The sequence below is a fragment of the Rhinopithecus bieti genome, unplaced genomic scaffold, assembly GCF_001698545.2.
Source record: "Rhinopithecus bieti isolate Rb0 unplaced genomic scaffold, ASM169854v2 scaffold_27022, whole genome shotgun sequence".
NCBI lineage: Eukaryota > Metazoa > Chordata > Mammalia > Primates > Cercopithecidae > Rhinopithecus > Rhinopithecus bieti.
In genome coordinates, this window is record NW_016812251.1 from 738,843 (window position 1) to 754,087 (window position 15,245).

Below are 15,245 nucleotides of genomic sequence, written 5' to 3' on the forward strand. Positions count from 1 at the left end.
GATGTCAACAAGTTAAAATGGCAAATAGCCTCTTAGTATAATTATGAAAATAATTTTGACATTGTAGACCCTTTGAAATGGTTTTGAGGGCATCATTACACCCCAGCATCTTTGCTGGGGTTCTGTGGGCTACACTCTGAGAACCACTGCACTGTATTACATATAATACTACCAGCGCACTGCACTTCACAGAAATATTTCTTGAGAATAATTCCTTTTCATATGCAAGATATAAACACATACAAACAGATACTAGCTGTGTTTAAAGTGCTTACTAACCCTGATTATCTGGTGAACCATAACTACAGGCACTGGGATATGATTTTTGAACAAGCTTGGATACCTAATTATAATACCACACAAAACAACCAGTCTTTTCCAAAAAAGCCTTGGATAAAGGATCTCTCCTTACCAGGAAAGCAAATTCCTCAGGAAGTAGTCTGATAATTCATTTCCTTCCTATTTTTGTGACTTAACAAGACGCTCAACAGGAATCGTCCATCTTGCCCTGAAGTGCTATTTTTAAGTAAAATTTCATTAGGATTCTGAGATTTGTGTTTTAGCTAGCTATATATTGTTCTGTTAGATGATGCACAGTTTCTCCTCCTCACACATTTAACCCATAGAGAAACCCTAATAACATGTACTTTCTTTGGGTCTTCATAAAGTATCGTGACTTTCTGCATGAGGGTAATATATGTCTTTTTCTAAACAGTCATCAGGTTTATTAAAGGCAATGCAATTCATTCTTTCATTATCACCATGAGTCTCTTTTACTGTTTAGACTTACTTCGATTTATAGTATTTAATTTCTTTGTGCCCATCAATCATGCCTTGCCATTCCTTCTTGCATTCTTTTGCTATCATGAACCTTATAGAATTTTCAGAAGAAATCAAAACTCTCCTCATAGGCCTTATTCATTCTAACACTATGGCATATCTTCTATTTGTCTCCATGGTTATCTTCTTAAGTCTTAGGAGAAAATGAAAAAGTGAGTTTCAACTGATTTTCTCAAATAGGGATCCTCTTTCCCTCAAATAGGTATCACTGAGATCCCCCACATTAGAGCATTTGACTCTCAATATTTTTGTTACAGTCTAAGAAGCCCATAATGGACCAGTCTCACAGAATTCTAACCCAAATTAAATAATTAAGACTGTCTGTTTCAGAATATCGTTGTTAGAAAAAATAGACAATAGAATTGTATACAGACTTCCTTAGACAGAGCATGGCAAATCTATATGATTAGGTGGTTGAATTTGTGGGTATTAGAAAGCATGTCCCAAAAGGAAGGAGGGAGAGATGGATCAGACGGTATTGTGTGCCAAATATGGTGAGAATACCAAGGAAGAAGTACTTAATTCTGCCTGGTGGCACAGGGTAAGGCTGTAGAAGTGACATGTGAGCTAGCTCTTAAGGGATGAGTTTAAATTAATCAGATGGAGAAAGACCTACCAGTTGGTATAAGTCAACAAGGTTTAATTCTGTAAAAGGCTATATAGCTTGCATATAAACTTGTATATATAATTGTGCAGAAGGGAAACTTTAAATTAAAACCAAAATAGGCTTTGTTTTGAAGCAAACTCTAAAACATTAGTACTATGGGGCCTTGAAGAGTGAGCCAGGACTCACAAGGTCTCAGAGTTTAGTACTTAATGTAAATTTTGGTGCTTTATATCTTATATTTATGATAAGGAATGGGAACTAATGTTAGCTACTATTTTTTAGCCATAAAAACAATTTCCTCCCGGGTCATCTTCAAAGTTCTCAGTAAGAATAGCTGAAAAGGAGCTGGGAGTGGTAGCTCCCAGAACTTAGGGAGACTGAGGCGAGTGGATCACTTGAGTTCAAGACCAGCCTGGGCAACATGGTGAAACCCCATCTCTACCAAAAATACAAAAAAAATTAGCCAGATGTAGTGGTGCATGCCTATGGTCCCAGATACTTGGAAGGCTGAGGTGGGAGGATCGCTTGAGCGCGAGAAGCAGAGGTTGCAGTGAGCCAACATAGCACCACTGCACGCCAGCCTGAGTGACAGAGCGAGACCCTGTCTTAAAAAACAAGAGACGAAATAGCTGAAAAGAATCCTAAGACTATTTTATTTTTTAATTTTATTTTTTATTTTATATTTATTTTATTTTATTTTTTTATTATTTATGTTATGTTATGTTATGTTATGTTATGTTATGTTATGTTATGTTATGTTATGTTATTTTATTTTGAGACGGAGTCTCGCTCTGCCACCCAGGCTGGAGTGCAGTGGCCAGATCTCAGCTCACTGCAAGCTCCGCCTCCCGGGTTCACGCCATACTCCTGCCTCAGCCTCCGGAGTAGCTGGGACTACAGGCACCCGCCACCTCACCCGGCTATTTTTTTGTATTTTTTTAGTAGAGACGGGGTTTCACCGTATTAGCCAGGATGGTCTCGATCTCCTGACCTCGTGATCCGCCCGTCTCAGCCTCCCAAAGTGCTGGGATTACAGGCTTGAGCCACCGCGCCCGGCCTTATTTTTTATTATTTTTTATTTTATTTCAGAGTCTTGCTGTTGTCAGCCTGGGCTGGAGTGCAATGGCATGATCTCGGCTCACTGCAACCTTTGCCTCTCCAGTTCTAGCAGCTGTCCTGCCTCAGCTTCCCAAATAGCTGAGATTATAGGCGCCCCCCCCCACCACGCCCACCTAATTTTTGTATTTTTAATAGAGACGGCGTTTCACCATGTTGACCAGGCTGGTCTCAAACTCCTGACTTCAGGTGATCACCCACCTCGGCCTCCCAAAGTGCTGGGATTACAGGCATGAGCCACCACGCCCTGCCAAACAGACTAATTTAAAAAGAAGAAGAGATAGCAGAGTTGTCTAAGAACTTCCTCTCTTTTAAAAACACCAGAAATAAATAGTTTCACAAAGAAAAGGTGCTAACTCTTTAAATACATAATTACAATATAATTTAAGCTGTCTCAGAGCAGAGAGGGGAAAAGGTCTTTTTTTTTAACTAAAAGAGTCTAACACTGATCCTCACCCCCCACCACACACACACACGCATACACAAAGAAAAAAACTAATAAAAATTGCTTATAGAAATATTAAAAGCAGCAGAGCACAGCATGGACTCTGGACTAGACTTTTGAGTGTAAGTCCTAGCTCTAGTTTACTAGTAGTTGTGACATGGGCAAATTATTTAATCTCCATGCCTCAGTGTTCTTATCTGTAAATTGGTTAATAGTACCAAACTTAGGATTAAATGAGTTGATTTTTTGTTTGTTTTTTAATTGAGACAGAGTCTCACTCTGTCACCCACGCTGGAGGGCAGTGGCACAATCTTGGCTCACTGCAACCTCTGCCTCCTGGGTTCAAGCGATTCTCATGCCTCAGCCTCCCGAGTAGCTGGGACTACAGGTATGCACTACCACACCTGGCTAATTTTTGTATTTATTTTTAGTAGAGTCGGGGTTTCGCCATGTTGGCCAGGCTGGTCTCGAACTCCTGACCTCAGGTGATCTGCCCTCCTCGGCCTCCCAAAGTGGTGGGATTACAGGCGTGAACCACCATGCCCAGTCTAAATTAATATTTTAAAACCATTAAGAACTACGCTTGTTATGGAACTCTCTCCATAGAGAGAAAGAGAATTCTTATACACACACACCCATACACACAGAGATAGCACCTGATATATACATGTAGGACTGCCTCATCTATGAATATTAATTCAAAAATCCTAGGTTAAAATATCACCGGCACTTTGGGAGACCAAGGCGTGTGGATCCTTGAGCCCAAGAGTTTGAGACCAGCCTGGGCAACATGGTGAAACCCCGTCTCTACAAAAAAGACAAAAAAAAAAACAAAAAATTAGGCCTGGTGGCGAGCACCTGTAGTCCCAGCTACTAGGGAGGCTGAGATGAGAGAATCACCTGAGCCTAGGAAGTAAAGGCTGCAGTGAGCCATGATAACACCACTGCACTCCAGCCTGGGTGACAAAGGGAGACCCTCAAAAAAAAAAAAAAGAATTAAAAAATAAAATGAATCAGGAAGCAGAATTCAGTAGCCTATAAATATAAAAATATAAACCTTGACCAAGGAGGATTTAACCTAGGAATGCAAGGATGACTCTATATTAGGATAGCTATTAATGTCATTCACCATGTTTGTTGATCTGTGGAGAAAAATTGTGTTATCCTCATAGACATTTTAAAGGCATTTGATATATCAGCATTCTTTTTAAAAACATTCTTATTAAAACAGGGATATCTTATATTCTTAGCATGATAAAAACATATCTGAACCCAAAATCCAACATCTTGCTTAATGGAAGAACACTGGAAGCATTCTGATTAAAATCAGAAAAGACAAGGATATCCATTATCCCAACTGTTATTTGACATTGATCTGAAGGTACTAGCTAAAGCAATTAAGAAAAAAGAATTGGAGATATAAAATTTTAAAGAAGTAAAATTATTACTATTTCCATTATGATTATATACATGTGAAACTTAGGAAAATCAACTAAAGAACTTAAAGATGATAAGATAATTCAGTAGGATGTCTGAGTACAATTAATAAATTTTACTTGTACAAACAACCACTTGGATGATATGATGGAAGAAAAATGCCCGTTTGTATATTGTACACACACACGCACTTTAAACATCAACATCAAATATCAAAGAATACACTTAATAAGAAATGTAGAAGATTTGTACAAAGAAAGCCTTAAGGCCGGGCCCGGTGGCTCACGCCTGTAATCCCAGCACTTTGGGAGGCTGAGGCGGGCGGATCACAAGGTCAGGAGATTGAGACCATCCTGGCTAACATGGTGAAACCCCATCTCTACTAAAAAATACAAAAACAATCAGTCGAGCATGGTGGCGGACGCCTGTAGTCCCAGCTACTCGGGAGGCTGAGGCAGGAGAATGGTGTGAACCTGGGAGGCAGAGCTTGCAGTGAGCCAAGATTGCACCATTGCGCTCCAGCCTGGGCGACAGAGCAAGACTCCATCTCAAAAAAAAAAAAAAAAAGCCTTAAAACCTTAAATATTACACAAGAAGACTTAAACAAATACATTTGGAAAGAAAGGCTAAATTTTGTAATGGTGTCAGTTCTTCTAAATTAGTCTATTCATATATTGTTTCAATACCCACTAGGAGGGAAAGAGGGTATTTTCTTAGGCTCAACTTTCAGACTCATATGACTACCATGGGCTTCACTTGGCATCAGAATCACTTAGGATATGGGACTGGAAGTACAGCATGCTTGCAGAGAGCACAAGATCATCCTCGTGTGGGAGCCCTTGCAGCAGTCCACACAACACAGCCATCAATGAGTTATCTTTGGCCTCTAAGTCACAACTCAGGTGCAAGGAAAAAGGACTCCACATCCAATGGATGCAGAACTATTCTGCCTGGGAAGTTTTATGCCTATACAGGAATTAACCTCTTGTAAAATTCCATAGACATTGTTTCTAGCGTCCCTGCAAGGGGTATGTCCGGTTACAACTGACTCCACTTTCAGGGAATTCCAAATATATGGCTTTCTATGGGATATTTACAATTTATCTTTACTTCTTCTTCAGATGCAGTTTATCAATCAGATTAATTTTTACCAGAGGTGATGTTGCCTAATAACATCATTTGCAGCCTGCCTTTATCAAGTTTCCAGGGGTCCTGAGCTAGAACATTGACCAAAGATCAGTTCTTACACAGACAAGGAAAGAGTTTTATAACTCTTTACTTACAAATGTGGTCTCAACAAAAATAGCAAAAGAATACTTTGGGGACCTTTACAAGTTGATGCTAAAATTTATAAGAAAATAAAGAAGCAGAATAATTGGGAAAATTCTAAAAGAGAAATATAAAGGATTATAATGTGAGTGGCATTTCAAAGGTCTGGTATTCACTAAATGATGTGGGGAAAATGAATATCCATGTAGGGAAGAAAAGAAACAAACAAACAAAAAAGCTGAGTCAGGCCAGGCACAGTAGTTCATGCCTATAATCCCAGCACTTTGGAAGGCCAAAGCAGGAGGAGTGCTTGAAGCCAGGAGTTTCAGATCAGCCTTGGCAATAATGCGAGATCTCATCTCTACAAAAAATTTAAAAAGTTAGCTGGGCATGGTGGCACATGCCTGTAGTCCCACATATTGGGGATACTGAGGTAGAAGGATCCCTTGAGCCCAGGAGTTCAAGGCTGCAGTGAGCTGTGATTGTGCCACTGCATTCTAGCCTGAGCAAGAGTGAGACCCTGTATCTTTAAAAAAAAAAAAAAAAAAATTCACATCAAAGACTAAAACATAAAAGTAGCTCTGGCACTATCTTGGCAGAGGTCCTCACTGCCCTGCATCCTGTAGACACTCAAGTACCCTACCTCTCTACCTTAATACTACCAAAATATCCAAGTCGTTTAACTCAGCTCAAAGGGCAATTGGGAAAGAGCCCAAGGGGAAATCAGAAAAGTTATCACCTAAACCTTTTCATGCAAAAGTTGAAACCAAGCCATAAAAGGTGGCTGAAGAGGATACATCTTTAGGGTGAAAAAAAGTACAAATAAAAAGGGAAAATGGGAGCAAATGGAAAGAGATTAACCAGACAACATTTATCTTCATAAAACAGAAACTGAAAACAAGCAAGAAAGAAGCTAAGTGTGATTAAAGATCTCTTATCAAGTCGGGGGTCCCAGTATCTCATTGTACAATTCAGAAGAATTTTAAATTATTTTATAAGTGTACCTTTTTAGAGCTCTGAAAACACAGCTTTTAAGAAGAGAACTCCATTTCCTCCCATTTGAAAGGAATGAATGAAGTGCTAGTTTATTTTTCTGTACAAACTGAGAATAATTAGCTCTCTATAAGCCTAATAATGTCTTAAACTGCTTCCTGATCTTGGCTGTCTGTCAAAAGTATATTATCTGTGATGTCTTTGGTAGTGGTAGTCCAGTCCAGATTTTTCTGATAATCCTATTAATGTGCTATAAAGGATTGGAAATCTGGGTATTGTGTATAATATTAAATTGTATGTAGTACGACTTGAGACCTCCTACTTATTAACAGTTGAAGATAATTGTATTTTGATGTTCTCATTTTAGGAACAGTTTGCCTGCAAAGTTTAAGCCAGGAAGTCACTGGAATAGTTACTGAGAAAAAGGATGACAATATGGCTTTATATTTTTTCCAGTACTTGCGTTGAGTTGGGTACAAATTATTCATGTAGTCTGTGATCAGTCAAAACCAATACAATCCCTATTATGATGGAAAAATATAATCTTGGACAGGGCTTTGCTATTATATAAGACTATTAAAGAAAAAAGTTGAAAGGTTCAGCAACAAAACCAAGTATTATTGTGTGACAAAATGACCATAAAGAAAGTAAAAGGGAAGTGATGTACCATAAGAAAATATTTTCAATTCCCATTTCAAAGTCTAATTTTCCTTAATAAAGAGAAGCTCCTTATAAGTAAATAGAAAGATTAGCTACCCAGTGAAAAATGAACAAAGGATACTATAAACCACTTCTCAGTGTTATCTACAAATACTTTTCAGGGAGGTCTACAATTATTTTTATGATACTGTCAAGAAAATATTTGCCTTTTCACTCTGTGACACACTGATGGGAGAAAAAAATTATGGAAAAAAACACTACAAGAGAATATACAGTGAGCAGGGATCCAAAAGAAAAAATTCCAGTTTGAAAAAAGTAAATTCATGCTTATTATAGGAAAGTGGGGAAGTGAAGGATATTATTCCAGTCAGGAAACTACTGTTAATAATTTAGTGTATTTGTAAATTTTGTATTACTCATTTTTAAAACCAATGGTATACAACCTTATGTACTGTTTTTAACACAGTATTAGTATTTTCCCATGTTTCTAAAAGCTCCATGTAATCAACTTTTTAAAAATTACTTTAATCTTTGTAAGATAATTCTAGGCTGTAGGAGTCTCCATTTTTCTTTGTTTTGTTTAATGCTTCTTAAAATAGATCAGATCTGTTGAGCTTGTTTGATTTTCTTCAGCTATATTAAGTGATTTGCAGCTAACTCATGGTGAAATACTCCGGTGGCCAGCTAATGGTATGAACATTGAAAAAAGGCAGCTCTTTTATTGAATACTGGAATGTGGACACTAGGAATAAACTCAGATTTTCAAGCTTCTTGAGGCTTTTAAATCATATTATTTATTCATTTGGCTATAAATAGTCAACGTCAAATGGAACTGGATGATGTCCTGGAATTTATAGCATAAAGAATACTTTGTCATTTTTTGTTCAATTTGCAGACTGATCTTCTGTTTTGAGCTTGTTTTTCTTAACATGTTTTGTCCTTGTTGAGTTTAGAACGAAAAGTGGAATAGCAATATTGTAATCCTCCTGATTTTATCCCATTATGTGTTTTAGTTTTGGAGGAGTTAGCCTGAATGCCCTTAGAACTACCCTCCAGCCTTTACCTTATCACCTGCACTAGATCATGGGTTTCTGTTTTTGAAACAACACTTTTCCTTTCTTTCTTGCCAAAACCAACTCAGAAATTTGTCAAAGTGACATAATTTTCAATGGATATTCGTGTATTTCCATAAATAGCTAACTTTGAAAAGGAACTCTTAAATATCTTTTTTATTGCAAAGTACAAAACATACTGAAAAACACAGAAACATAAATATTCAGTTTAATGAATTATTATAAATGAACATCCACATACCACCCCAGCTCAAGAAATAGGACGTTGCCAGCATCCCCAGAAACTCTCCTTTTTCCCTTTCTAGTCATGATCCTGTTTCTCCTCCAGAGGTAAGCAGTAACCTGATTTTTGCATTAATGACTTCTTTTGTTTTATTTTTTGTTTGCTACTAAAATATGTGTCCCTGAGCACTGTAGTTTTGCTTTACCTAATTTTGAGCTTTATATAAATGGCATCGTATAAGATGTATTATTGGCCGGGCGCGGTGGCTCAAGCCTGTAATCCCAGCACTTTGGGAGGCCGAGACGGGTGGATCACGAGGTTAGGAGATCGAGGTCATCCTGGCTAACACGGTGAAACCCCATCTCTACTAAAAAATACAAAAAACTAGCCGGGCGAGGTGGCGGACGCCTGTAGTCCCAGCTACTTGGGCGGCTAAGGCAGGAGAATGGTGTAAACCCAGGAGGCGGAGTTTGCAGTGAGCTGCGATCCGGCCACTGCACTCCAGCCTGGGCGACAGAGCGAGACTCTGTCTCAAAAAAAAAAAAAAAAAGATGTATTATTTTGTCTCTGATTCATTTCAGTTAACCTTATGTGTGTAAGACTTATTCATATTTTGTTTAGTTGTAGCTCATTTTCATAACTGTATAGTTTATCAGTGTATGCATATACCACAATTTAGTCTACTGTTGATGGACATTTGGGTTGTGTTTTGGGGAATTATGATTTTAATGGACTCATACATGTATTTTTTGTTGGCGAAATATACAGGAGTGGATTTGCAGGGTCACAGAATATATTTATCTTCAACTTTGGTAGATAATGCCAAACTTTCTTCCAAAATCGTTGTTAATATGTTAGCAGTGTGTAGGAATTCCCAGTTGCTCCACCTGCCCCCAGCACTTTTATTACCAGATTCCTTAATTTTAGCTATTCTGATGGGTGTGTTATTTTTAAAAATTGTATTTTTTATTGTGACTCTAACATGTATAATGTGTCTGTGTATATACATGTTGGCCATTTCTATATCCTCTTTTGTGAGGAGCCTGTTCAGAGCTCTTGCCTGTTTTTCTAATTGGGTTGTCTGTCTTTTTCTGATGTTCTGTAGGGATTCTTTATGAATTCCAGATACAAATCCTTTATTGTTACTTTTGTTGCAAATTTTCTTCCATTCTATGGTTTGCTTTTTTCCTTTCTTTTTTGATGAACAGAGGTTCTGGATTTTAATGTTGTTAATCAGTCTTTCTCTTTGGGATGAATACCTTTTAGGGTCATGTTTAAGAAAATTTTTCCTTTCCACAATGCCCTGCAGTTCCCCTTTTGTTGTAAATTGGGAGCCTTTTTATGTGTGGGTCTGTTTCTAGGGGCTTTGTTTTGACTACCTTTGTACCAACACCACCACTATTTTATTTACCATAGCTTTCTAAAAATATCTGGTAGAATAAGTCATCCTACCTTCTTCAATGGTGCTTTGACTATTCTTGGCTGTTTATATTGCCATATAAATTATGGAATCGGCTTTAAAAAATTATCTTGGGATTTTTATTGGGATTGCATTGGATCTATAGATTGCCTTCTGGAGAATTGACATTTTTACGATACTGATTTTTTCCATCTGTGAACATGATGTATCTCTTCATGTATCTCTTCATCCATGTAGCACATTAGCTACTCTCAAAAGTGTTTTATAGTTTTCTGTGTTGAGATTTTACACATCTTTAGTTTGAATTACTGCTAGGTATTTAATATTTAAATGCAATCATAGGTATTATTTTAAAATTTTTATTTTCTGTTGTATAAAAATACAATTGATTTTGGTATTTTCATCTTGTATTCAGTGACTTTGCTGAATTCACTTATTCTAATAAGTTTTCTGTGGATTCCTTTGGATTTTCTACCTGTACAGTCATATCATCCATGAATAATGATAGTTTCATTTGCTCTTTTATAATCCTTATAGCTTTTCTTTCTTTTACTTGTGTTAGAACCTGCAGTATAGTGTTGAATGGAAGTGGTGATAGTGATCATTACTGGCATGCTCCCAGCCCTAAAGGAAAAGCTTTCAACCTTTTACCACCAAGTGTGATGTTTGCTATAGAATTTTTGTAGGTACTTTATGAGATTAAGTATGTGCCCTTCTATTCCAGGTTTTCTAAGAGTTGTTAATTGTGATAGAATGTTGAATTTTATGAAATGCCTTTACTGCATGTATTGAGGTTTTATCAGACTTTTTTATTGCATTGATATGACACATTACACAGAGTCCATTTCTAATGTTAAACCATCATTATACTACTACAATAAATACAACTTTTCGTATATTTAATATTTTTATATTACATTTTCTATATTACTTGATTCTGTTAAGATATTGTTTAGGATTTTTGCATGTGTTTATGAGTAAAGTTAAGCCATAATAATCCTTTTTTGTTTTGTTTTGTTTTGTTTTGTTTGTTTTGAGACAGGCCCTCACTGTTATCACCCAGGCTATAGTGCACTGGCATGATCTTGGCTCACTGCAGCCTCAACCTCCTGGGCTCCCGCCTCAGTCTTCCATGTAGCTGGGACTACAGGCACGTGCCACCACACCTGGCTAATTTTTGTATTTTTTTGTAGAGAAGGGGTTTTGCTATGTTGCCAAGGCTGGTCTTGAACTCCTGAGCTCAAGCAATCCACCTGCCTCAGCCTCCCAAAGTTCTGGGATTGTGAGCATGTGCTACTGCACCTGGCAGTAATCCTTCTTTTTAATGTATTTGTTTTGTTTTGTTATCAAAGTTACGCCTGCCTCTAAAGACAAGTTAGGGAATAATTTCTTTTTTAATTCTGTGGAAGAATTTTTTACTTCTTCTTGTTTGCCACTGAAATCTAGGCCTAGAGTTTTTGTGTTTGGAAAGATTTTGATTCTGGATTCAATTTCTTTAATATTATTCACATTTCTAATTTCTTAATTGATGGTATTAATTAGATTTTTGTAGAAATTTCTCCACTTTGTCTAAAATTTTATACTTATTGACTTGAAGTTGTTTTTAGTAGTCTCTTACCCTCTGGGTCTACAAGATTTGTAGTGATGTCCCGTTTTTCATTCCCACCTTTGGTTATTTGTAACTTCTCTCTTTCAGTCTTGCTAGAGTTTTAAAATTTTTATTCGCCTCTTCAAAGCTACATTTGACTTTGATTGTCTTCATTCTAATGTTTGTTTGCACTTTTTTCTTTATTGCTTTTGTTGCAGGGGGAATTTATTATGTTGTTCTTTATCTAGTTTCCTGAAATAGATTCTTACATCCTTAATTATGAATCTTTCCTTCTTTTCTAATGTATGTATTTAAGGCTATAACTTAAGACAGAGCTTACATGGGTTTTTATATTGTTTCATTCAAAATATTTTCTAATTTTCTTTGTGATTTCCTCTTTGACCATGGTTTGTTTTAAAGTCTATTTCTTAATTTCTGAGTGTACAAGAATTTTTAATTTTCTCTTTGTAACTGCATTATTAGAAAACTTGTTTTAAATTACTTTAATGGTCAGATAAATTATTTCAACCCTTGGAATTTTGTTGTTTTGCTATGTGTGCTTTAAAGTGAATATTCTGTAGTTAGATACTGAAGTCTGTATATATCCGTTAGATTGCTTACATCAAGTTCAGTTTTACATCATTTCTGATTGCATGTGCACACTTGTTCTCTCAGTACTGATTATAGTCTATTTAAATATTTCTGTCAATATTTTACTTTAAATTTTTTGAAGCAATTTCTTAAGTACATACATATTTGGAAATGTTTTATCTTCATAATATGAACCTTTGTCATTGTGAGGTATCCCTCTTTATCACAGGTAACACTTCATAAAGTTTACTTTGTTTGTGGTTAACATAGCTGTACTACCTTTATTTTGGTTAGTATTTGCATGGTATGTCTTTTTTTTTCCCCATTTCTTTACTCTCAGCCTTTCTGAATTCACATGTCTTTTATAAACATCACATAGTTAGGTTTTCTTTTTTTTTATACGGCCTGACAATCTTCAAATTTTAATAGGAACATTTCATCTATTTACATTTAATATAATCACCAATATATTTGGGTTTAAAATCTGCTTTTTATGTGCTTTTTATTTGTCCTACCTGATATATGTTCCTTTTTCTTTTCTTCCTTGCCTTTTTTGCTCTTTCTTGCATTTTTTGACTACTTTTTTATTCCATTTTTTCTTTTGTTTGAAAGTTTTACACTCTTTTACTGTTATTTTAGTATTAACCAAATGGTGAAAACAGATCTGTGATCTATCAATGTCTGTTAACTAGTAGTTTTATCTTTTTCCTAGATAATACAGGTGCTTTAATATGCCTTACTATGATATACTTTTGTTGCTCTTATTGTTATGTATCTTAATTATCTGTATGTTTTAAATCCAACACATCGTTATTGTGTTTTATGCAGTCACTGTTTAGACATACTCACTTTTCATTGCCTTTCATTATTTCTCACACCTCTAACTTTTCTTCTTGAGACATTTTCAATCTTCCCTTCAGTATTTCCTTTAGTGCAGGTCTGCTGGTGTCGAATTCTCCCCTTAGTCTGTCTGAAATGTCTTTATTTCACCTTCATTCCTGAAAAGTATTTTCTATATATAACAGTTAAGCTTGGCAGTTCCTTTTTCGTTTCATACCATGAAAATATTCCATTGTTTTCTGCATTCCATTATTTCTGTTGAGAAACAGACTTTGAATCTAATAGTTGTTCCTTTTTTGCAAGTAATTTGCTTTTTGTAACTGCTTTTAAGTCTTTCTTTTACCTTAGGCCTTTAGTTTTGAACAATAGTTTGTCTAGGTATAGACTTCTTTTTATTTCTCTTTCTTAGGGGTTGTAGGCTTTCTTAAATTCCTAGGTTAATATCTTTAACTGCTTTTAAAAAATGCTCTGCCATGATCTCTTCAATATTTCTTCTGTAGGATCTCTCTTGTCCTGATATTTGCCCAGGCTGGAGTGCAGTGACGTAAACTTGGCTCACTGCAACCTCTGCCTCTCGAGTTTAAGCAATTCCCTTACCTCAGCATCCTGAGTACTGGGACCACAGGCGCATGCCACCATGCCGAGCTAATTTTTGTATTTTCAGTGGAAATGGGGTTTCTTCACATTGGCTAGGCTGGTCTTGAACTCCTGACCTCAGGTGATCCGCCCCCCTCAGCCTCCCAAAGTGCTGGGATTACAGGTGTGAGCCACTGCGCCCAGCCGTTCTTTTACTTTCTTTTGTGAATTTTTCCATTCTTTCATTTCTTCCTGCTTGGTTCAGGATTTTTCTTTTGACCTAATTTCCAGTCCACTACTTCAACTATGTCTTCCTATCTCCTTCAGCATAGTTATTTTAAATCCCATAGCCACAATATCTGGAGTCTTTTAGGGTTTCTGTTTTCTGTCATTTTTACTAGTTTTCATTTACGTTGTCTTGTCTCCTTTTGTGCCTGTTACCTTTGATTATTCGTCAGAGTATTTGAAACATTATTTTAAAAATATTTTCAGGCCTAGGATAATGTTACTTTCCTCCACAGAATGTTTTCATTTTTTTCTGCGTGGTCCTAAAGTATTAGCAATCTGAGATTACTTTAATTCATTTTTAGGTATTAGAATTTTCGGACCATTCAGATGACTTGAAGCTAGACTACAGTATCTGCGGGGACTTTTGTAATTTCAGTTTACTCTTATGTCTAAGAAACAAACCTTGGGGATCCTAGTGTCAGGCACGGAGGTTTTGCCAGGCAGCAACTCACACCGTTGAGTGGGTCTGGCTCCAACTTTTATTCTCTACCCTAAGATGATGGCAAACTTTTTCTGTAAAGGACTAGATAATATATTTTAGGCTTTGTAGGCCAGTCTCTGTCTCAGCAATCAACTCTGCCATTGTTCTGAAAAAGCAGCAATAAACAATAAGTAAATTAATGAGGATGAACGTATTCCAATGAAGCTGTATTTACAAAATATGTGCAAGGCTAGATTTGCCACATAGGCCATAGTTTGCCATCCTCTGCTGTAGCATATCAAAAGCTCTGTTTAGAGTCACAGCCACCTCTGACATTTAGAGTAACACTAAATGCTGGACTAGCCTCTCCTTAATCTATCTGGTTAGCTCTTCAGTGCCTTCAAGCATATGTTGAGTTTTTATGTTTCTTAGCAGGAGATTAACTTGGAAAGTTTAGTTTGCCACTACCAGAAGCTACAGTCATATATAAAGTAACCAATGTTTGAAAAAAAAAAAGAAGCAGCAATGAGATTTTCACACTCTAATCTCAAGAATAGAAGTTTCTAAGAAAATATATCTCACTAGCACCCTGTGTTATATAAATGACTACATTTTGTTTTTGTTTTTCAAAACTGAGTTTTAGAACATACTTCTATGGTCTTCCTAGAGAGATTATACATTCCAAGGCTAAAGTTATAGAGCACTGTTATCCATCAGAACTTACTATGATGATAGGAAATGTATATGCGTACCAGTCAGTGTGGGGGTCACGAGCTACTTGTGGCTACTGAGCACTTGAAATGTGGCTAGTGTGACTGCAGAACTGAAATGTTACTTTAATGTTAATTAATTTAAAAA

At 36.5% G+C, this 15,245-nt stretch overlaps 1 protein-coding gene across 1 annotated transcript in view; it reads left to right on the top strand.

Moving 5' to 3' along the window:
• MYO9A (myosin IXA) overlaps positions 1 to 15,245 on the top strand; it is a 301,060-nt gene that overhangs the window by 277,544 nt on the left and 8,271 nt on the right.